Source organism: Podarcis pityusensis (genome assembly GCF_964106645.2).
Source record: "Podarcis pityusensis genome assembly, chromosome: 6".
NCBI lineage: Eukaryota > Metazoa > Chordata > Lepidosauria > Squamata > Lacertidae > Podarcis > Podarcis pityusensis.
In genome coordinates, this window is record NC_138030.1 from 72,819,370 (window position 1) to 72,842,291 (window position 22,922).

General features: G+C 44.1%; 1 protein-coding gene across 9 annotated transcripts in view; it reads right to left on the reverse strand.

Moving 5' to 3' along the window:
• The window catches only part of ZNF644 (zinc finger protein 644), a 78,036-nt gene extending 69,711 nt beyond the window's left edge, over window positions 1-8,325 (reverse strand). For 4 of the 9 annotated variants that reach the window (XR_013987210.1, XR_013987211.1, XR_013987212.1 and 1 more), the window contains exons 1-2: window positions 7,009-8,319; window positions 5,808-5,867 (exon numbers count right to left, since the gene is read on the reverse strand). The gene's annotated coding sequence lies outside the window, so the exon portion shown is untranslated. Of the gene's footprint in view, window positions 1-5,807; window positions 5,868-6,800; window positions 6,900-7,008 lie in introns of those variants that run through there. The other 5 variants (XM_081008537.1, XM_081008539.1, XM_081008534.1 and 2 more) reach the window with 5 other exon arrangements.
• Between the last annotated feature and the right edge of the window lie 14,597 nt (window positions 8,326-22,922).

Here is a 22,922-nt window from a genome sequence, read left to right on the forward strand (position 1 = left end):
TTTTATACCATCCTTAAATTGGAAAAAATTCCAAGATTTGTCTATGGTAGAAGACTAACCTAAGGTTACCAGATGTCCCCGTTTCCTGGGGACAGTCCCCGGATTTACAAATCAGTCCCCTGACAAAATCCATCTATTTAGTAGGAAGTTGAAAAGTGTCCCCGGATTCATTGAAAAAAAATCTGGGAACCTTAGACTAACCTGCAATTACAGCTTATGCAGAATTAACTCACTACATAACCAAGGTCTGACCTCTAGAAGAAGTAAGCAAACTGCCTTCCATCAACACCTGTACAAATGTTAGCAGTTGGAATTCGCTTTCAGCACTCACCCATCTTGCTGTCCTGCGTAAGACAGCTACCACAGCTCTGCCACACACCCAACAAATAGCTGCTGCAAAAGCCTAAGTGAAAACTAAGTGTGCAATGACAAAAGCTCAGTGTTTGCAGGGTGAGATGACTGGTAGGCAAGTGCCATCTCCAACCACTCTCATCTATATTTACTACCACTGAAAGGGAGACCTCTTCCCAGAAATATATACAGGTAAAAGGATGGGCGTTCCTGAAGCTGTATCTTCATTAAAGGATTCAACAAGGATTCTTCATTTCTAAAATGAATAAGGATGCCAATATAATTTTCCACAGCTGACATGGGAACATTAAATGAGATTCCTGCATTTCAGGGGGTTGGACTACATGATCCACGGGGTCCCTTCCAATTGTACAATTCTAGGATTCTAGGAGGCAAACCCAGCTCAACTCTAGTCTCTTTTTGGTACCCCATCACAGATCTACAGGAGAAAGTCATCAGTCATCCTGTAATTTATAGTGTGGGGACGACAGAGGACGAGATGGTTGGACAGTGTTCTCGAAGCTACCAGCATGAGTTTGACCAAACTGCAGGAGGCAGTGGAAGACAGGAGTGCCTGGCGTGCTCTGGTCCATGGGGTCACGAAGAGTCGGACACAACTAAACAACAACAACAAATTTAAAGTGTAGATTTATAAACATAAAGCAGTGGTTTTCAACCAGTGTGCCATGGCACCCTGGGATGCCTTGAATGATGGTCAGGGGTGCCACGGGCAATACTATCCTCTGTCCCTCTTCTTTCCCCCGCTTTCTCTGATGCCCTGTGAGGAGGCACCTCTCTTTGGGGTGGGATGGAGCAGCTCAGACACCAGGGACTGCCCAGAGGAATCCAAGGGAAAGGGAATAGGAGGCTGAGGGAACACACAAGGGAGGGTGTTTGAAAAAGGGTGATAGGCTGCCAGCTCTGCAGACAAAGGGAGACATAACTGGGTTCCTGAGCCCCACAGGGGTGCCACAGAAAGAATGCAGTTCATCAAGGGAACCGTGGACCCAAAAAGGTTGAAAACCTCAGGCATAAAGTACCACAAGTAACCACTACAACTGGTCATAGTACCTACAGTATATGCAATGACTAATTAACACAGTAGCTACTTCTGAATACACAGCCATGGCTTGAAATTTTCAAGAATCAAGACAATCACTACAAATACTATCAGAAACACTGCCTAACTCTAGAGCTATTCAGTGAATGGATATTTACACAGAACAGGACAGAAAGTGGTACAACAGAAAATCATTCTCCTCCTTTCCACAGCCCAGTCATCGGCAAATTGTGTGATTTCTGAAAATACATTTGCCATCTATTAGCAGCAGCTGGGAGACAGAAAAAAAAACATAAAAAGCTCCATTCCAGCCTCCAGGCAGGAGGTAACTTGACACTTTGACATCACAACAGCAGATAAAATGATGGAAAGTTTGGAGATTAGCTATTCAGCCTTTATATTTTGGCCTAAGAGTATAAAGCTGTATATTTCATTGCAACTTAAAGCAGTTTGTTATTAACAGCGGGATGTTCCTGTACAATGTATTTAGTACTTTTTATAACAGCCAAAGCTTTTAAAACAATGTTATAAACATTAAGCTCTGATGAGCATGCAGCAAAACCAACATGGCACATGTATGCATTCAAGTCTCTGGCAGAGAACCAAAGTCTCTGCACACAGAAAAAACAGTTCCATACACATGAAGCAGCTTGCCTGTTTTCCTGTGATAGAGGCCCCTCACAGGGCCCTCCTTCAGAGGGTCTCAAAAGCTCTTTTCAGGAGGTGCAAGAGGCTACTGTTGAAGGGGGGCAACCAATGAGCCCCCAAAGATAAGAGGAGACTGTGAATGGCACTTTTGATCCAAGCCTCTCTCCATGGTTGCCCTCCTTTGATGACATAGATGCTTCCGTTATTCTGGCTGCCACTGCCTTACCACAGCTGTGACAGTCATTTGTCAATGGCGAAAAAGAATTGTCCCCAGGCAATCAACTACTGTGTCCCAATTCTTCCTCTGAACCTTGAAGAACTCCTTGCTTGCATGCCAGAAGACTATATCCCAGGCTCTCTCCCTTTCTGCGATGAGGGAAAAGTCCTGAGCCCTACCTACAAAACACACCCCTTTATTACAGGTGTATAGTGATTCTTTCTTCCTACCAGTCCTAAAACTAGAAGTCTAAGCCTGAAAGTGAAAGGCTAAGAAAGTAAAAGGCTAAGTTTCATACACAGAGGAACTGTTTCAGGTAGAAAAGAAAGTGGCAACACAGAGGCTAGGAGCTGCCTCAGCATGGAGTTTCTGGCTGGCATCTCTTGTCCCCTCCCTCTTCCTGATAAATACATAAGGAGACAAGATGCCCAGCAATGCATTCTACAACCATTTCCACTTCTCTATGCCTTCTAGTCTTAATCTGGAAAGCACAGAGACTGCCAAGTTTGTAAAGTATTGGCTAAATTTCACTAAGCAAGACTTAAATCCACCAGCACAATACAAAGTTGTCCGAAAGTATATGCCATGTCTTACTATTTTTCTCAGATCCTTCACTGAAATAAAAGAATCAGTGTTATATTTGTCATTTGAAGTAATACTTTAGCTTGAATTCTAAATGTTCAAGTAAGCACCTATCAGCACTATAGTGACTGTTACATCCAAGAGTGTTTATTTTTCTCTTAGAAATGCTAATTGACTTTTTTTTAAAGGCATGCAAATTTGAAAACATGATCTTCTGATGCTCCTCTTTTTTTTAAAGAAAAATCACGACTTTAACCAAATTCTGACTTAATGATATGGAAAAATTGGTTCACAGTCCCATAAATGTAATGAATGTTCCAATGCTTCTGAACACTAGGGATAAATAATAATTTATGAGGAAACGAGGAATGTAACAAACACTAACAAAAACATTGACTCCTAAACTGCTTTTTTAGTTTACCTTCTAGAGGCAATATGAATACTGTTAGTAATCAGCCCATTTGGCCATTGCGCTCACTAGTTCTGTGGTTTGGTTTTTGCTAATCCCAACACATGCTAAAGTTATTGGCCCCATTCACATTTAACACTAAGCAAAATCATGGTATAGCGAGAAAGCAAATGTGGGTTCCCGGATCACAGTCAGTGCACTCCTCCCTCACTGATGTGAGCTAAGTCATGGTTTAGCTCAGCATTACATCTAAATTCAGGCCTATGGCTTATCTCACTCAAGACAAACCATGAAGTTTGTTTTTTGTGTATCATTTGTGGTTTTTCTGAAGGAGCAAAACTACAAGCCCAGGTGCAGGCACAACACTAAGGCAAATCATGACTTTGCCGCAGATAGCAAGGTGGCAGCAAACCTCGCCAGTGATGACTTTTCCTGGAATAGCAGGTTTCAAATATTTTTGTCACTTTCGTGGACAGATAAAAGAAAGTACTTCTCCATGCAGTGCATAGTGAAACTATGCCTCGGGAGGCAGTAATAACCACCAACTTGGATGGCTTTAAGAGAGAATTAAATTCATGGAGGAGAGGGCTGTTAATGGCTGCTAGTTATGATAGCTATGCTCTACCTCCACTGTTGGAGGCAGCAATGTCAGTTGGTGGAAATGGGAAGGGAAAGTGCTTGTGTGCTCATGTTGCGCTTATAAGCTTCCCACAGGCATCCGGCTGGCCATTCTGAGAACAAGATGCTGGACTAGATGAGCCACACACTGGCCTGATCCAGCAGGCTGTTCTTACATTCGTATGTTCTTAAGAGCAAAGCAGGCTCTGTTCACATTCAAAATGAATAATGAATTAGTAAGTAAAAGTAATTGAGATGCATGTTTCCCCAATCACATCTCTATGTATCTAAGCGGGAACTCAAATCCAGACCTTCCTAGTCTATCTACCCTACTTCTGGACAACTCTTCTTACTTTTAATAAAGCCTTTCTGACACATTAATGCTGCACAATGCTATCTCTTTTACCTACCCAGACCAATTAAAAAATAAAAGCATCATCAAGTATGAAAAAGTAGTTTTCCTTGCAGCACCAGTATTTTGAAATATACTCATGTGTCAAGAGTATTGGTACATCCAGGGTCGTAAGAACTTCAGTATCTTGTGGACAATTTGATGTGATAAACTACACTAAGTACACACTTTAGCAGCCATCTTAAGGAAACCATGACAATATTCCCAAGTCATGGTTTAAGGTGTGCTACTTATACATTAATCTGAAACTGTGTCCTGTATTTCTGAATAAGGTTCCACAAATGGGCCCACTATCACATCACTTTTGAGCCTTAATTTTGCATACTGCTTTTAAATATTACTTTATTTCCAGTTATTATTAAATTAATCCCCAAAACATGAATAAGAGAAAGATTCTCCTCTACTCTCAATTTACAAATACAGTGGTACCTCGGGTTAAGAACTTAATTCGGTCCGGAGGTCCATTCTTAACCTGAAACTGTTCTTAACCTGAAGCACCACTTTAGCTAATGGGGCCTCCTGCTGCCACCGCACCGCCGGAGCACGATTTCTGTTCTCATCCTGAAGCAAAGTTCTTAACCCAAGGTACTATTTCTGGGTTAGCAGAGTCTGTAACCTGAAGCGTATGTAACGTGAGGCACCACTGTAACTGAAAAGCTACATATTAAAACTGTTTTTCCTTTCTTGAATTAACTTTTGAAAGACTGGCAAATTTCATGTGTCACTCCTGATAATGTGGATGTGATTCAGGTTCATGTTTTCAGCCCCTTTTTTAACTTTTCCCCTTCTTATCTCACACCTTATATTACTTAGGGTAAAGTAACATGCAAAGAAAACAGTAACTTGCCCAATAGTGTGTCCAAGCCTATGAAGTGACCTGAATATGAACCAGAGCTCCTATGTTAAAAACTCTACTGATCCACTAGTACCATCTCTACTGTTGCAAAAGGATTGTCATATTGACCTTTTCTTTGCGCTCTGCATTGTTTTGGTGAATTGACAGCTTTTTTAATTTACATTTTAGCTTATGTTGTTTTGTCAAGGATTTTCAAGTCCTCCTTGCCGTACGACTTTCACACCAGGAAGTACGTAGAATCAGTGATCAAAAGTCCCATTGTTCTGGGCACATTTTGCGACAGGGAATTTCTTCAGTGCAAGCAGCTTCTGAGCTCCAGAAACAGTACTGCACCTAAGATTTCCAATTAAAACCGCAGTGTGGAAGGAAAGGAGGACCTTCTTCTGCCTCCTAACTACCAGCTACTCTCCAAAGACTGGAGAAGAGACCCTCTTAAGAATACTAGGGGGGTGGACAGGGAAAGGACTAGACCATGTGAAAAATGAACGTAAGATTTAGCCGCCGTTCATTCATTTTCAGCTTCGTATTATAAAAAAGTGCGCCCAGACATTCCGTTGCTGCGCCTACAACCTCTGTTTAAGGTGCTTTTTAGCTCCTGGCTTTCATATCTCCGTTTCTAATTCTGCGTAGAATCGTAGTCTCCTGAAGCCTTACCTACGCTAAAGCAGCAAAATTCTTCCGCCCGAGTTCTTTCACATCTTGAAATTCATCAACCTGGGGACAAGGAATTCCAAACGTTAGTTCTCCCATCAAAACACAACGCAGGAGATTTACACCCTCACACATTCTGGTAGCCTAACAGTTACATCGCAAGTGCCTGGTTAAGATTTGCCGGTGGAGGCATTTTCTCGCCCTGCAATGTGAGCGCCAGACCAAGAGAAGAGCAACAAGTGTGTGTACAAGAGCTTGGAAACATTTCGGGACACCATCCATCCCTAGGCAACTGCATAGTGCAGGGACTCCGCTGCCGATTAGTACCAGCGGTTACTATTGTCCCTGGTGCGTTTTTACACGTTCCAGTTCCAGAACTTCCCTGGCACGTTTACAGAAGTTGCCGAGCTCGCAGGAGGAGGCGAGCCTTACCGACCCAGCGAGCTGAAAGGGGAGCTTCGGGGGAGAAAGTAGTCCGCTTCCACCGGCGAGAAGCCGCGGAACTCGGCCGGATCGCGAAACTCAAGGGCGCAGCGGCGGCCTTGTGCTGGTGCCGTTTGCAACGGGAACCAAGCTTGGGCGGGGGGGCTTGAAAGTGGCACCCGGGAGGCCCAGGTACTTTCACCTGGAAGTGGGGAGGGGGAAACCAACAAAAGTAGCCAAGGCGCCCCATGGACGAGGAGGAGCCCCTGGTTTCACCTGGCCGTTTCACCCCCACCCGCTGCCAGGGTGACCTCGCTATTTCCACGGCCTTCCCGAGCTGGGGGGTCGCCCCGGCTTCCTCTCCCCGCGCCCGCGGCCTCCTCCGAGCGAAAACCCTTCTCAGAGGAGGCCCCGGCTCTCCGGTGTCCGGCCCAGTCGGAGCCGCGGGAGGACGAGGCCGGCGGCGGCGGCGGCTTACCCCGCCCCCCCCCCGCCGTTCGAGGCTTCGCTCTGAGGGGAGAAGAACGAGCCCATCTTCCCGCCTGCGAGGCCGCCTCTCCCCCAGCCACTCACCCCGGCCCGGCCGCAGTCCCTTTGCCGCACCGGAGGCAGCCGCCATGTTCCCTGATGCGACAGGAGGGAGACGAGACCCCTCCCCCTCCCCTCCGGCCCCCCTCCCTCCTTCCCGCGCGCGCCCTCCCCGCCCGTTCCCAGACCGCCCCCCTCCCCTCTTCCCTCCCACCCCTCCCGTAATGAATAATAATCATAACGGAAAACTCACGGGCTCGCCAGGGCGTGCGTCACGCCGAGGGAGGGAGCGGGGGGAGGTGGGGGGCTCTTGCGTGCGGCGTCGTGACGGCATCACGCCGACCCACCTAAAGGCGCATGTGCGGAGGCTGCTGCTGCTGCTTCTTCCCGCCCCTCGCCCGCCTTTGCCCTCCTTTCCCGAACTTGCTTCCTCTGGGCGGTCGGTTTCCGGCCTGGCTCGGGCTGCCACCCGTCCGGGTTTGGCCGGACTCCGCTGGTATTCCGAATCGACGTCGGGGAGAGCACAAGGTCTGTTGTCACCAGCGGATATCCTGGGTCTCAGTTGATGCAAATGGAAAAAGCTAAAGTAAGGAATCTGGCCCGTCGCTTTCTTCTGACACTATGCCATCATCTAGTTTTCGCCCTTCATTGGGGCTGCCATGCTTCCGGATGTTCCCGGACATCGCATTTCAAAGGCGGGATTGATGTTCAGGGGAAATTGCCCTGAATTTTAGGCGAGTCCATCGAAAAATCAAGGGTTATTTGGTGTTTTTGTAAAATAAATAAATAAATAAAGTTTGGTGGTTTCCTTAAAAAAGGCTTAAAAACAACTTTCAGGGCTTTTTGGTTTTCACTTTTCAAAATATGACAACCCATCAAGCGGATGTCAGGCAGGCCCACAGTCTTCCCCATGCCATAACTTCTCAAGGATCAATTGTCTGGTTTGGTGCTCAGGACCGAATTCCCCTGAAGTTCGCTTTCAGCTGGATATCATGGTCCGAAAGGAGCCGGAAGCAATTTTCTGAGCTGCAGTGTGAGCATACCTATGAAGCACACAGAGACAGGGAGTTCCACAGATCTCGCTGTTGCCACAGCGCCTCCCAGCTGAATAGTAAAAATATGATAAAACATCAGACATTTAAAAACTCCCGATACAGATGTCTTCCCAAAGTCAGATAGTTGTTTATCTCCTTAACATCTGAAGGAAGGGCGCCACTACGGAGAAGCCCCTCTGCCTGGTTCCCTGTAACTTCGCATCTCACACTGAGGAAACCAGAAGAGGACCTTTGGAAGTGGACCTCAGTGTCCGGGCTGAGCGATGGGGGTGAAGATGTTCCTTCAGGTATACTGGGACAAAGCCATTTAGGGCTTTAAAGGTCAGCACCAACACTTTGAAGGGAAGGACAGGAGGGGTCCAATGGCACTGGAGAAATAGGGACAGCGGCGGCTTCTGGGTTCCAGTGATATCTTGTGATGCTCTCACAAGATCTGGGTGCTGCCAGTGCTTCTCCCACCTCCAGCAGCAGGTGCGATGGGGTCAAGATGCACCTGGGGTGTCGCCAGAAAATGTTGCCGGCACAACAGCGGATGAAACTCTTCACCACCTAACAATCAAGGCAATAAAATAATTTAAATAGTTTACATTTTTTTAAAAAATACAAGCCGCAGATGAAGCTTCACACCACTTATGGGAATGTAAGAACACCACAAAAACACCCCCAGTTCCAAAGGCTGGGTACCTGCTGAGAAAAATGGCGTTTCGAGAGAGTAAGAACCATCAGGGAGGAAGCCAACTGGGCCTTCCTAGGAAGGGAATTCCATAATCTCTAGAGCAGGGGTCGGCAAACTTTTTCAGCAAGGGGCTGGTCCACTGTCCCTCAGACCTTGTGGGGGGCTGGGCTATATTTTGGGGTGGGGGATGAACGAATTCCTATGCCCCACAAATAACCCAGAGATGCATTTTAAATACAGTGGTACCTCGGGTTACAGATGCTTCAGGTTACAGACTCTGCTAACCCAGAAATAGTACCTCGGGTTAAGAACTTTACTTCAGGATGAAAACAGAAATCGTGCCGCGGCGGCATGGCGGCAGCGGGAGGCCCCATTAGCTAAAGTGGTACCTCAGGTTAAGAACAGTTTCAGGTTAAGAACAGACCTCTGAAACGAATTAAGTTCTTAACCCAAGGTACCACTGTAAAAGCACACATTCTACTCATGTAAAAACACCAGGCAGACCCCACAAATAACCCAGAGATGCATTTTAAATAAAAGGACACATTCTACTCATGTAAAAACATGCTGATTCCTGGACCATCCGCGGGCCGGATTTAGAAGGCGATTGGGCCAGATCCGGCCCCCTGGCCTTAGTTTGCCTACCAATGAGTTTCTCCCATCAACCAATATCTGTTGTTCAGACACAAGGCAAGGCATCCCCAGAGCAGATCATAATACAGTTCATATGGAAGGAGGGAGACTTCTAGGTAACCTCGTCCTAAGACATTCAGGGATTTAAAGGTAATATTAACCAGCTCGTTGAATTGGGCCCATATATAAATCTTTCGACCATCCACACTGGCTGTCATATGATCAGTGGAGATGTTCTGTCTCCAGTATGTCTGGAAATATTTCCTGGCAGTGAAATGCCAAACCATTCCAGAAAGAAAACTTCATTGTGGACACGCTTATTCTGGGTTCTCGGGGAATGTCACCACATGTCCTTGAGAGCCAGTGTGGTGTAGTGGTTAAGAGCGGTAGTCACGTAATCTGGGGAACTGGGTTCGCGTCTCCGCTCCTCCACATGCAGCTGCTGGGTGACCCTGGGCCAGTCACACTTCTCTGAAGTCTCTCAGCCTCACTCACCTCACAGAGTGTTTGTTGTGGGAGAGGAAGGGAAAGGAGAATGTTAGCCACTTTGAGACTCCTGAAGGGGAGTGAAAGGCGTGATATCAAATCCAAACTCCTCTTCTTCTTATTCTTCTTCCTTGAACTTCAGTGCAGTGTACAACGCATATGGGCGAATCTATATAGCCCAACACATATTGAAATGACTTTGGGCATGGTAAAAGTTGTCCACACCTCATATAGTTCTGGCATCAATGGTGCTGCATTACACGATGTGTACAAATCACTACTTGCATTACTCAAGTTATTCCGCTAACCTAAGCAAATCGCAGATAACGCACTTATAATCCATTATACATATGAACATTATCATTGCCTCTTCCGTCATACAATTATATGGTAAAGGAGTTCAGATGGCAAGTGATCAGCCTTTCACACATTAATATTAGCGTTACTATTATATACAGCATTTCCACTAGGCGCACCTAGCACTGTTACAAATACCACATCGTTTGTAAGGAATCAATCTTTCAGTGGAGCAGCACCCATACTTCTTCACCGTGCTATTTTCTGTGCTAAAAACATTTTTGTTTAGACAAGCCTGCCTTTATATGTGGAATGCCTGCATGTGGTTAATCTTTGTTCGGCTTATTACAGATATTATCATTATTTGCAGTGCTTTTTTTCTTTAAAAAATTTTTTGGGGGTACTCTCATTTTCTTACTCATATTGAAATACTGCCCCTCACTGAGGCCAAACTTAGATTCATAAAATGTTCAGGGGTATGCATACCCCTGCGTCCCCATTCCCCCCCAGAAAAAAGCACTGGTTATTTGAATGTTTTAGACAGAAGTTTTGAACTGTTTCTACTGATGATTTTATTGTTCTCCTTTTCTCGTAAACTGCTTTGAGATTTTTTGTTTTGTTTTACAATTAAGCAGTATATAAATGTTAAGAAGTAAATAAAATAATTTGGGGCGTGTTGGTGACCAGGCAGTAGCTGTCAAATACCGCAGAGTCCAGCAAGAAGAAGAAGAAGAAGAAGAAGAAGAAGAGGAGGAGGAGGAGGAGGAGGAGGAAGAGGAGGAGGAGGAGGAGGAGTTTGGAATTGATATCCCGCTTTATCACTACCCAAAGGAGTCTCAACGTGGCTAACATTCTCCTTTCCCTTCCTCCTCTGTGTGGTGAGTGAGGCTGAGAGACTTCAGAGAAGTGTGACTAGCCCAAGGTCACCCAGCAGCTGCATGTGGAGGAGCAGGAACACGAACCCAGTTCACCAGATTACGAGTCCACCGCTCTTAACCACTACACCACACTGGCAAGGACTTTTCCAGGAGTGGGCATACTGCCACCTCTTTCAGAAGGGAAAGGATGGCTCCTTCCTGCACGGCTGCGTTAACCACCACTCGATGCACACACTCGCCTCCCCACAACCTGTACAAACAAGCCAGGATGAGGGTACAACTATCTCAACCAAAGGCCTCACACTGGGTCTCGTGCTGCTTTCGCGCCAACTTTAATTTGACCATTAATCTGTGCCATTGAGAGTTGCAATAAACTTGTGATTTGAAAGAACGGAAGCCCCTAGCGAAAGCAGCAGACTACATTCTGAACCTCCACTTCTTGAGAGTGTAGTAGCAGAAACCCAAGTAAGTACTAGGGATCCATAATCAGCTTAGCTTAGCAAACAGTACTGAAAGTAGCTTTGAAATTCACTAAATTTCAAAGATGATCTGGTTATATAATATAATCAGAGTATACTGTCATCCCTAATACACCGGACACAGCATGGGTTTCTCTCCAGACTCTCCTGCTGCATCTTAATATGCCCAGGCGCCGCAGCTCTTTCTGATAGTGCAATAGTACCACTGTCAGTCTATCAGACAGTACTCTCGCTGTCAAAGGACAAAGATATCAAAAGGAGCAGATTCTTTTTTATGTCTTTGTTTTAAAATCTTTGCAATTGTAGTAAAATTACTGGGAAGAAATAACATCCCTGTTCATTCAATTCAATTTTTCTACGCTTTGTAAATAGGAATGTTAAAATGCTTTGTATGTATATCTTAGAATTGTAGAGCTGGAAGGGACCCTGAGGATGATCTAGTCCAGGCATCCCCAAACTCGGCCCTCCAGATGCTTTGGGACTACAACTCCCATCATCCCTGACCACTGGTCCTGCTAACTAGGGATCATGGGAGTTGTAGTCCCAAAACGTCTGGAGGGCCGAGTTTGGGGGTGCCTGAGCTAGGCCAACCCCAGGCAATGCAGGAATATGCAGCTGGATCAAACCTGTGACCTTGGTGTTTTCAGCACCAAGCTCCAACCAACTGAACTATCAAATGTAAAGGAAATAAACAGCGATCTGACTTTTAGAAGACATCTGAAGGCAGCCCTGTTTAGGGAAGTCTTTAATGTCTAATTTTTACTGTATTTTTAATATTTTATTGGAGGCAGCCCAGAGTGGCTGGGGAAACCAAGCCGGATGGGCGGGATATAAATAAGTTGTTGTTGTTATTCTTATTATTATCATCATCATCATCATTTCAACCTGTCCTCTCCTTTAAGCAGAAGCCAGGTGTCAACAATTTTGGAATATAATGATGACCAACGAAACACGCAGCTCAAATAAACTCGCTTTTGCACCTATAACTTTTCAGAGTGACGTTTCTTCGATTGTGACTTTTCCCAGCCCGCACTGAATGCAGAAGTGGTCAGCTAAACACTCCGTAATGGAGACCAAACTCCAGTTTTGTGCATCAAACTTCTTAAAAAGTTTAACCGCTTTACCACTTCCACATTTGCTCTAGGCTGACCATTTTTTTTATTAAAAAAATCTGTGTGAGCCAACCAGCATAGCACTGTCCAAACCAAGTTCCTGCCTTATTTATTTTCCAAAGATGCATATAGCCTATAAAATGTTTTCTTGAAACAATTTCCTCCTAGGGATTATTTTCAGGTGAGTTTGCATAGGACTGAGCAAGACTATCACCTTCTCTCTCACCACCCAACATTCCTTGCTTCCCGGTACATAGATTTTATTTTTATTTTTTGCAGAGGTCTAAACTGATCACAGAAATGTTCCTTCTCCCCCTGGCTCCACCACCTCCTTCAATTTCTCCATCCATTTTGGCTCTCCCGTCCTCTCATTTTTCTCCTCCCCACCCCTTCTTTACCTTCAGATTCTCCTCATTAACATGAAATTAAGCCGATGGCATCAAGTGGCTCTGGAGCCAAAGGTTGCCCATCCCCGTTTTATAACAATACCCACACAGAGCCAGAGATTAATCATCCTATCTGCTATGGAAAATGGCACCCAGAATAGACCTTTTTAAAAAAGCATATAGACAAAGAAGTGGAAAGCGTCCATGACAATTGCTAGTGAAGGATGTTACTACAGTGGTACCTTGGTACTCAAACGCCTTGGTACTCAAACAACTAGGAACCCAAACACTGCAAACCGGGAAGTAAGTGTTCCGGTTTGCGAACTTTTTTCGGAAGCCGAACATGCTCCATTTTGAGTGTTACACTTCTGTTTTGAGTGTTACACTGAGGTCTGTCTGTTTTTGCCACAGTGGTACCTCAGGTTAAGAACGTAATTCGTTCCGGAGGTCTGTTCTTAAGCTGAAGGTGTTCTTAACCTGAAGCACCACTTTAGCTGATGGGGGCTCCTGCTGTCGCTGTGCCGCCGGAACCCGATTTCTGTTCTCATCCTGAAGCAAAGTTTTTAACCAGAGGTAATATTTCTGGGTTAGTGGAGTCTGTAACCTGAAGCATATGTAACCCGAGGTACCACTGTATTTATTTTGCATTTTTGTGGCTCTTTTTTCGTTTTTGTGACTGTGTGGAACCCAGTTCAACTACTGATTGATTGATTGATTGATTGATTGTGTGACTGAAGTACATTGTTTATTGCTTTCATTTTATGGAGCAATGGTCTCGTTAGATAGTAAAATTCATGTTAAATTGCTGTTTTAGGGGTTTTTAAAAGTCTGGAACAGGTTAATTAATTTTCCATTACTTTCTATGGGAAAGCACGCCTTGGTTTTGGAATGCTTTGGTTTTGGAACGGACTTCCGGAACGGATTAAGTTTGAGAAGCAAGGTACCACTGTAGTGAATTGCTAGTGAAGAATTACTAGTGAAGTCACCAGGAGACGTGAAGACAGCACTTATTCGGGTGACTTACAATGTTGCATTCTATTATCATAAATCATTCATTTCACCACTAAGCCACTCACTTGCCAAGCCCTTTTAAATCCATTTACAAGCCTGCTCAGGTTAATGTCATACCCTCCGACATTTCTCCAAATAAAATAGGGGCGTCCCATTCCATAACGATAATTTTACTATTTATACCCCACACATCTTACTGGGTTGCCCCAGCCACTCTGGGCAGCTTTCAACATATATAAAAACATAATAAAACATTAAATATATTTTTAAAAAAACTTCTCTATACAGGGTTGCCTTCAGACAGCTCAGGGGTCGGATAACTCCATACCCTCCAACATTTCTCCAATGAAAATAGGGACATCCTAAGGAATAGTGGGACATTCCAGGATCAAATAAAAAAACCGGGATGGCTTCTCTAAATCAGGGATGTCCCTGGAAAATAGGGACACTTGGAGGGTCTGTGATGTGGTTTATACAATTTAATTTGTATTCCTGTTTTTCTTTTTAAAGCCACTCAGAGTTAAAAGCACAAAAGTATGGTGTCAATGGGTAATCAAAAATTTTAAAAAATGTAAGCCCACCTATAGAAATGAGCTTTCAGAATAGATGGACATACAAATCAGAGGACACAGATACACACATACATGAAGTTATTGGTAACATGTACTAATTGTTTGTTTTTCGGCTCCTGTATCAAACCTACCTTTCCTGTTAGAATATAATAATTTACATTTCCCATAAGGTTTACGGTATTCCTTCCTCCCATAGATGGAGAGAAAGAGCTATGTTATACTTTGACTGAATGAAATGTAGTTGTATATTTGTGTTAAAGGACATAGCTTTGTAAGAAAAAGAAGATTCCCTGAGCAGATTTACTAAGGGTCTTCTATTTATAGCTGGTGGCTATCAACAGAGAAAACCCTCCTATATAATCTTTATAATCTCAACAATAACCCTTCCTTCTTTTTGATGAAGTGTTTAATTTTCTTGAAAGATTTTCTCTGTCTTTAGTTACTACTGGAGAGGATTTTAATTTTACCCCAACACTTTAATGGCTAAATCTTGCATATCCACTATTTCAGAAAGGGATATATCCATTCATCTAAGTAAATAGTTTGAGGATTTCATCTTGCTAGATGACTGGAAAATTTCAAATCAGAACAGTCAAAACTGGAGGCTTTCTTTGCTGTTTCAGAGGTGCATTTTGAGTTTCTCAAAGCAACCTGTGACTGCATCAGGATAAGAAATTAATATCTTATTTGAATGTCTTTATAATTTTATCAATCCAAATGACAAGGCTCTGTGCCACGTTATTTAGATAGCTATTTTATCTACAACTGATCAAAGATAAAAACATATATAAAAGAAAAAACAAAGGGATTTTAAAATAATCGCTTCTGTCTTATTGTTTTATTAGTCTGGGATGAAAAGTATATATTGCACGTAAATTCTCTTTAATTGGTATGGTAGAATTTGAAACAGTAAATCAAATATAAAAAGTTGGAAGTGTGTGTGTGTGTGGCTTTTAAGGGTGGTTTGAACAAACGGTAATAGGAATATATCAAGTGCATTAGCTTAACGTTCAGTGCAGATCAGAGAGTGTGAAAGTCTGGATTAGGAATTGCAAGTAGGGTGGGAATTTGTTAATTTAATGAACCAGGGGAATTAATTTAAACACCGTAGCAATAACATCAATTAATATAATCAATTGATAACAATTAATTATGTGGTACATTTAAAAAAAAAAAAGAGTCCCCTGCACTAAGACAAAGAATTTGCCTCTGTGAACAAATGCTCTGAATTCTATAAATTCATGCATCCTTTAACACATGCACACAGCACACTGGAGACACTTGGACATATCTCCCCGTATTCCCAGCATTTACTTAATGCATATATAGTCTGGGGCTAGATCTACAGTTATAAAAAATTCTCTGAAAAACTCGGAGGAAAAAACAAACCCCTTTTAAAGCTCACAGTGGAAAATAGAATTGAGTTGGGATTTCAGCTCTACAGCACCATCTGGTGTCACCGTGTTATAACACATTTATAACGTTGTCACTTGACTATTGTAGCCGAGTCCTGAATGGTTTAGATTACACCATATAGGCCACGAGGCATACTGGAGGGGCCGCCTTGGGCGGAAGATTGGGGGGGGGTAGTGGCACGTCACACGTCCAATGTACACCTGTGATGTCACACTTGTGACAGGCGTGCATCGTCCGGAGGAGGCATGTTGTGTATTGGGTTTAACACTTTTTATGTTACAAGGCGCGTTCTAACCAATTGTATAAGCGTTGGCAGACGAACGTTCTAATTGCAAGTAAGCGCATGGACTTTCAACTATCCACTGTCAATGGCCAGTTCATGCTGCAGTTTTTCATTGTGTAGTCCTGTGAGTCCTTGTTTTCAGATCAGTGACAAATGTTGAATAAACGAAGTTGAGGAACTTATACTGCCTCGGGCTTCTGACTTTTTCCAAACATTTAACACACGTCATTGGGAGGAGACTACTAAGCAATATGGAGGGGGCTGACAAACACCTCCGCCCCCCCTAGAGTTGGCGCACCTGAGGCATACCTAGATACCTTGCTGAAGCCAAGCAGGTGTGAGCATGGTCAGTGTCTGCCCTGATTTCCGTCAGAGAAAGATGGGGTGTAAATATAAATATAACTAATTTGCACACGCTAGGTTCTGCCCAATTGGGGGCGGGGCAGCATGCATGTGACATCACACGGTGGGAGGAGGACCGATGGGGCCAGCTGTGGGTAGGCCCTGCAAGGCTTATTGTGGCTGCAGGTAAACCTGACGGGGCCAGTGTTCAAAACTCCCATCGTTCTAGGCGCATTTTGCAACAGGGAATTTCATTAGCGCGAGCCATACTGCACCTAAGATTTCAGATTAAAACTGCAGAGTGGAAGGAAAGGAGGACCTTTTTCTGCCTCCCCACCTCCAGCCACTCTCTGAAGACTGGAGAAGAGACCCTCTTAAGAATATTAGGGGGTTGGGCAAGGGAAGGACTAGAACATGCGAAAAACGAACATGATATTTTAGCTGCAGTTCATTCATTTTCAGCTTTGTATTCTTGTTATAAAAAAAGCATGACTAGACGTTCTGTTGTTGTGCCCATAACCTCGGTTGAAGGTGCCATTTAGCTCCTAGCTTTCATATCTCAGTTTCTAACACTGGGTGTGGCCCGTCGCAGCCATAGGGTGGCCCTGACGGGTCACAGAATAATGAGGGGACCTGGCCCGCTGCCTGAAAATTTGAGGGGACTTGCCCCCCCCCCCTGCATGGCACCCCTGTTCACATATATCAGGGGTTCGGCAACCTGTTGCCCTCCAGATGTTGTTGGACTCCAACTTCCATCAGCCTCAACCAGCATGGCCAATGGTCAGGGATTATGACACCCTCCAAGTGTCCCTATTTTCCAGGGATGTCCCTGATTTAGAGAAGCCGTCACGGTTTCCAATTTGATCTCCTATTTTCATTGGAGAAATGTTAGACGGGAAGTTATGGAGTTATCCCACTCCCAAGCCGTCTGAAGGCAATCCTGTATAGGGAAGGGTTTTTTAAATGTTTAATGTTTTGTTATGTTTTTATATATGTTGGAAGCTGCCCAGAGAGGCTGGGGCACGCCAGTAAGATGTATGGGGTATAAATAGTAAAAATATCATTATGGAATGGGATGTCCCTATTTTCATTGGAGAAATGTTGGAGGTCATGCTGCGGTCTGACGGCATTCCTAATATACTCCATTCTATACTCCTGGGTATGTGTGTGAGGGAGACCATAGTCAGACTTCTTACAGGATCCATGGATCTCCAACATCATTGCTAGCACCCTAGCTAGAATGGGGTCCTCTGAGAGAGGCTATTGTAGTTAAGCTGGAACAAAGCCCATTTAGAATTGCACTTAGCTGTACCTTTCAAAGAGGCACATGCTCATCCCCGCTCCTTCCCATGCAGCTGCTGGGTGACCTTGGGCTAGTCACACTTCTCTGAGGTCTCTCAGCCCCACTCACCTCACAGAGTGTTTGTTGTGGGGGAGGAAGGGAAGGAGAATGTTGGCTGCTTTGAGACTCCTTCGGGTAGTGATAAAGCGGGATATCAAATCCAAACTTCTTCATCATCATCTAGCATGAATGTAATCCAAAGCACCCGCTTTTATATTAGCAGTTGCTTACCTTCACCCTGTCCTCACAAGTTCCTGACAGCTTTATATTCAATCGCTTTTTACCCGTACCCATCTAAACAACTCCTGACAGGCCTGACACTTAAAAAAAAAAAAAAAAAAACCACACGAAACCACCCTGGGTCAGTGTTATCACAGGACGAGCTTCCTTCACTACTTCATTTTTCTAATCTCCAAGGCTCAAGCAGAGGATGCACAGAGAATATGTTTTGTACTGTCCTTCACACTTGAATTCAAATTTTCTACGCTTTAATGAGCTGCAGGCCGCCGCTCCCAAACATAACATTAATAGTTGGGGGAGGGGGGAGAATCCCTCACCGATTAATCATCTTGCACCTTCATGGGCCAAATTCCTATCAGCAGGCAGAGTGGAGCTCAGCGTCTCTTTTGCATGCAATGTTTGATGGACTAGGATATTAGTCATTCACAAAGTTTCACTTTGACAAATGCCTGGAGTTTGGGCCTTTTGCTGTTAAACGTTCCCCACGCTACCCAAGGTCTCCATAAGTTAATGTTGTCATGAATACTGACAAAGTATGGGTATCAAAGGGAATGTCTTTGTTTCCGAAACTGCTGTCAGTCTCAAAAGCAGCTTCCTTTGTCTCTCCTTGCCATGAGAATTATATTGCATATATAACATCAGTTCTGGCTACCAGTTGGTTTCCAGGCTCAATTCAAAGTGTACATCTTGATCTTAGGACCCTCGGAGCTCAAGGACCACCTTTTCCCACATGGCCCAATCTAGAACATTCAATCATCCTGTGAGATCCATCTTTGTGTTTCCTGCTCCATGGGAGAGATTCAGAGGGTGATGACACAAGAACAGGTATTTTCAGTGGTGGCCCAGTGCTTGGGGAATGCTCTCTCCAGGGCGGCAAAGACAAGGTTATAATACAACTGCTAAATGGCCTCGGCCCAGTATACCTGAAGGAGTGTCTCCACCCCCATCGCTCAGCCCAGACACTGAGGTGCAGCTCTGAGGGCCTTCTGGCGGTTCCCTCACTGCGATAACTGAGGTTATAGGGAACCTGGCAGAGGGCCTTCTTGGTAGTGGCACCCTCCCTTCAGATATCAAGGAAATAAACAACTATCTGACTTTTAGAAGACATCTGAAGGCAGCCCTGTTTAGGGAAGTTTTTAATGTTTGATCGTGTTTTTAATATTCTGTTGGAAGCCACCCAGAGTGGCTGGGGAAGCCCAGCCAGATGGGTGGGTATAAATAAAAAATTTTTATTACTACTACTACTACTACAGGCAAAAAAAAAGGAAAAGGGGAAAAAATTAAGCGGTCTGCCAAAACCCTCGGATAGTTTCAAGTGGTCCATCGGAGGGATTGTTGGGGAGCCCCTGCTATATAGGATTCCTTTATGACTATTCCAGAACCAACAAAGCTGGTATAAATGTGTTTAGTTTTTAAATGACACCTAAAGTCTCTGCCTGAAGCCTTCTCAAGCAATCCAGGCCCCCACCACCACTGCCTTCAATGGCATGCAAAGAGTATGTGCTACACTGCTTAAAATGGGATGAAAATCACATTTTCGTCGCTCCCGGAACAGGTACTGCGAAAGATGAAAGCAACTGTCTCCGAAGAGCAAGTGTGACATCTGGTAAGTAGTACCAAAAATAAATCTTTAACTTCCTCTCATACCTGCCAACCTCGCTCTGAGGAAACAAACCTGAGAAACATTACAAATACCTGCTCATCTCCAATTTCAGATGAAGGGCTGACCTATTTTTTCCCCCTTGCCCCTTGACTTTGAAACTGCTTTGATGTCGCTACAATAGGAACAAATAATAATAACAATAAGCTACAAATAAGAGAGGGTAGCTGTGCCATTTTAAAGAAGGCATTTAAAAAGAAAAGCCATTAGTTTTGTTCAGCAGTTGGGGTGTTTTGGGTGATGCTCAATAGCGTTCTAAAACCAAGGCGCGCTTTCCCATAGAAAGTAATGCAAAATGGATTAATCCATTCCAGATTTTTAAAAACAACCCCTAAAACAGCAATTTGACATGAATTTTACTAACGAGGTCATTGATCCATAAAATGAAAGCAATAAACAATGTACCGAACTGGGTTCCACACAGTCGCAAAAACAAATTAACCGAAAAAACCCCAAAAACAAAAACGCAAAATAAAAAGCAAAAACAAAAGCGTCAAATACAAGTTCCAAATATCACCTCCGTCTTGCATTTGTGCTCGGGACTCACCAGCTGACAGACCTCAGCATAGCACTCAGAAGGGAAGCGTAACACTCAAATTGGAAGCGTAGCATGTTTGGCTTCCGAAAAAAGTTCACAAACCGGAACACTTACTTCCAGGCTTGCAGCGTTCGGGTTCCAAGTTGTTCGAGAACTAAGCTGTTTGAAAACCAAGGTACTACTGTAATGGGAAATCACGCTGGCAAAACATCGCCATCTGGTGTCACAGTGTTGTAACGCATTTAAAACACCTTTTCTTTGCTGATGTCATGGCGATCAAAGCCCCGGCTGAGGACGTCAGGACCGGGGGCAAGATAGCGGGGTGGGAGCAGGAACAAGAGTCCAGAAGCCAGGAGTTAGGAAGCCAAGGGTCCGAGAGCCAGGAGTCAAGAAGCCAAGGGTCCAAGGGTCAGGAAGCAGGGAGTCACAAAAACAAGGGTCCGAGGATCAGGAAGCAAAAAGCCAAATGCAGCAAGGCAGGAAGCGTGTTGCTGTGGCAAAGAGCTGAAGGGAAATGCTGACCTTTTATTCCTTCCTGGCTCTTGCCACCACGTGCTGTGAGTTACCAATCAGCCTCACCTGTGAGGCCACGCCTTGCCTCTTCAGAACAAACTTAGGAAGGCCTGGCTCCTGCACGCACTCCTGACAGCTGAATCCTACAGTCAAACTGTGGAATTTGCTCCCATCAAATGTAGTGATAACCACCAACTCTTATGCCTGTAAATGGAATTTAGACAAATTCACGGAGGATAAGGCTACCAGTGACTTCTAACCATGATGGCTATGTTCTGCTTCCACTATCGGAGGCAGTATGCCTCTGAATACCACTTGCTGGGAAGAAATTAAGCATCAAAAGGCAAAGAAATGTGGGAAACGAAGCAATTTCCCTCAACAGCCACCTCAGTACCTCGGTTCTATACTGCAACTGAAGGTAATAAAGGCACAACAGTGCTCTCTGTATCCACTCATATAAACCACGCAGTGAATGCCGTGTTTCAGGTTTAAATATTATTAAATTTAAAAATGGGTTTAAAACACACATATTGCCAGGGCTTTTTTTCCCCCAGCTGGAACTCACTGGAACTCAGTTCCGGCACTTCTCAGGGGGCCGCCATTGCAAATAAGGGAGGAGTGTTTGGTCACTACTGCAACCCTTAGTGAGATTTCGCATGAGAACTACGGCCAAACTGGACAAGAATGAAGTCAAAATAATGCTTTTGTTTTCGCTAGATTTCTCATTATTTCCTCACAAAACACATACTGTCCCTCACGATACGGAAACTGCTGCTCCAACGGGGATGCCTCATTCTATGAGTTACATTGGCAAGCCGCCTCTAATTCACTGTGTAACCTGCCAGTTACAAAAGCATAATACAGTAGTACCTTGGATCCCAAATGCCTTGTGAGTTGAATGTTTCGGCTCCCGAATGCCGCAAACCCAGAAGTGAGTGTTCTGGTTTGCGAACGTTCTTTGAAACCCAAACGTTTGATGCAGCTTCCACAGCTTCCCATTGGCTGCAGGAGCTTCCATTTTTTTTTATATAAATATTTATTGGGTTTTACAATAGAAATAAACATAATAAACAATGTAACATATATCTTAACATAATTTCACATTTTCTTTGGACTTCCTCACATCTCCCGCACCCACTTTCATCGTTATAACATTTTGTCAGCAATTTATTATCTTATTTGCATTCTTATTATCCCTTCTATTTTTCATAATCTTCTAGTTCTCAAAAAGAAAATTATATTTTCTCAATCTCACTTATTTTCTTAAATCATCTAAATTAGTGGTGCTCAATTATTTTGATCTAGCATCCTGTTTAGCATTCACTCAAATTGCAATGTTTTTTGTAAATAATTCTTAAATTTCTTCCAATCCTCCTCAGTCCTCTCTTCTCCAATCCTCCTCAGTCCTCTCTTCTTGGCTGCAGGAGCTTCCAGCTGCCAATCAGAAGCCGCAACTTGGTTTCTGAACGTTTTGGAAGTCGAATGGACTTCCGGAATGGATTCCGTTCGTTTTCCAAGGTACCACTGTAGTACGCCTCTCAAATAAACATCCAGGATAATAAACAAAATCCAGTCTTATCACCGACATAACACTTTCACACCAGCAGATGGCAGCTCACTATTATTTTAAGCCGGGTTCTTTGTTACACCGCTGAAAGACCAAATCCACAGGAATTAATTTTTTAAAAAAACATGCTTGCTTCACACACAATGAGAAAAATAAATAAAGGCAAATCCTGGATCTCGCCGTGCATACCTCCCTTAAACCAGATGAGACTTTTGAGAGCATTACCTACTCTGACCTGCAACACCACCTGATCTTCCATCACCCCCTCCCTGATTGCGGTGGGGTTTGGTAATTTTGGACTCTGAATTCACTGTTCTTATGGCAGGAGCACCTCTAGACTTAATGTTCTAATGCTCCTCCCCACTTTTTAAAGATTGCAGTGTGTATTGCTTCAATTGGCCTTACGGAGAGCTGGGTTCTGCTTAGATCAGGTTTTCTCAAACTTGGGTCTCCAGCTGTTGCTGGACTTCAACTCCCATTTCCCCTAGATAGCAGGACCAGCGGTCATGGATGATGGGAATTGTAGTCCAAAAACAGATGGATACCCAAGTTTGAGAAACCCTGTCTTAGCCTTATTTCATGTACCAGGGGGTTATGGAAAAGAATTATTGCAGAATAGCAGGAACAGAAATGATGGTAGCCTTGATTTCATGCATTCCCTGTGCAGTTAACTGAACTGTA